Below are 2,125 nucleotides of genomic sequence, written 5' to 3'. Positions count from 1 at the left end.
AAGGAAGGAAGGAAGGAAGGAAGGAAGGAAGGAAGGAAGAAAAAGAAAAGCTAAAAAGGAATATCCTCAAGCTCTCCAGCAATATTAACAAAGCCTTTCCTAATCTGGCCTGTGACTCTTCTGTCTGATCTCTGTAGAGATGCTTCAGCAGCATCCAGCTGTCCCTAGCTTCCCCCACATGATACTTCCTTCTTGCCTCCTCACCTAAGTACTTGCTGTCTCTCTTCTTGGAATGCACACGTACACACACACACATACACACTCACACTCACACATGTTATTTTCTTGCCAGCTTCTATTCATCCTGTAAGTCTCAGCAGCAGTGACATTTTGGCCTGGTCTTGCTCTTTCCCAGGTAAAGGCAATTTCCCTTCTGTTGTGCTCCCATAGTACTTTGGTCAAATGCCAACCACTGAATACTTCCATTGCTATGAAATCACTGATTGAGGTGGATTTCACTATAGACTGGGGACACAGGCTGTATTTTGGTTTTATTATCCAGTGCCTAGCATATGATTGGTGAATGCTCCGTAAACGCTTATGAATCAATGCATCCACTGTTTTCCCTCCCTATTCTGTATTTGCTCTCACATACTACTCTGTTATGTGTACCTTGGTTTGGGGGACTCAAAATGCACCCGAGATATCTGATAACTTCTTTCTTTGACAACTCCTTAGAATTTATTGGTTTAATTTTTCATGATGCTATTTTCATTGTGATATTCAGATGGGCTGTTTCTGGATTACTTCACATGTTTTCTGTTTTGTCACCTCAACAAGCTGAAATCTTTTGGAGGCAAGGGTTTGCTTTGCCTCCTCAAATTGCACCTTACATGCATTTGATTCCCACTTGGTAAACATCTACTGGTTACTAAAATATTCAAATAAAAACATCATGGCTATAAATCCTTTATAAATTAAATTTTTATTTGCCTTGTACAATTAAGCAAATGGTTAACCCCTAAGGTTGCATTTTAGGCTATATTCTTCTTAGACTAATAGGAACTGGGCTCATAGATTCATAGGTGTTTTCTAACACATACCACCATAATCATTACAATATTCTCATGTTAGCCTTGCCTTTTAGTCTTCTTTACATCTTTAGATGTCTCTGTTGCACTAAAATAGAGGGGGGAAATAGTCAATTTTAGCATATGTATGAAATTCCCTTTTATATATTTATTTAGTTAACCAATAAGTCACTTACCTATTTTTTCGAGAAACCTGAGTTTCTATTCTGTGCCAACCACTATTGTAGTTACTAAAGAATGAGATACAGTGACAAACGAAATCAAGTTCCTGCTGAAATAGAGCTTACATTCTAGTGAGTAGAAAGGAAATGAATGGACAAAAAACCACATATATAGAAAATGTTACGGTGAAAACAAATGCTAAGAAGAAACATAGAATAGGGTAAGGGAAAATAAAACATAGAAGAGAAGGGAAGGAAGTGCCATTCCTTTGTGGGTGTGCAGTGAAGGCCTTAGATGAGACATATGCACAGAGATCTAAGTAAGGAGGTAAGGGAGTCAGGCATGTGACAATGAGACCCAAACAGTGAGACTACTAAAGAGCTGAGGGCAGCAAATGCTTGGAATACCCAAGCAGAGCAGGAAAACAAGGAGGAGAGGTGACTGGGGCAGAGCGGGCCAGAGGGGTGGGGGCTGAGGGTGACCGGGCACAGAGACATACCGGTGAAAGGGGCAACAGTGGAATTCCACTGGACCCCAGAGGCCACAAGAAGAATTTAGAAGGTACTTTGAGTGAGACAAAACATCAGGGGACGATCCAGAGCGCAGGAGCGACACGATCTGACCTAGGCTATGAAAGGACTCTGGCTTCCAGTGCCAGAAAGACTGCCCGGGCCATGTGTGGAAGCAGAGAAAACCACCAGAAGGTTTCAAGAGTTTAGGTGAGGAAAATGATGGCTTAGACTAGGGCTGTTAGTGCTGGGTTCTGCTTCCACTCCAAAACCAAAAAGAAACAAAACTAGAGAGCTGAAAGGAGTTGATGGCTTATACACGAGTTGAGTGGAAAGAGAGGAGTATACGATGACTCCAAGATTTATGGCCCGAGAAAATGGAAGAATGAGTTTGCAAAATTACGGAAGGAGCCCTTCTGTAGG

This window comes from Neomonachus schauinslandi, chromosome 2, assembly GCF_002201575.2.
Source record: "Neomonachus schauinslandi chromosome 2, ASM220157v2, whole genome shotgun sequence".
In the NCBI taxonomy this organism is placed as follows: domain Eukaryota; kingdom Metazoa; phylum Chordata; class Mammalia; order Carnivora; family Phocidae; genus Neomonachus; species Neomonachus schauinslandi.
Note: the sequence above shows the minus strand (reverse complement) of the source record.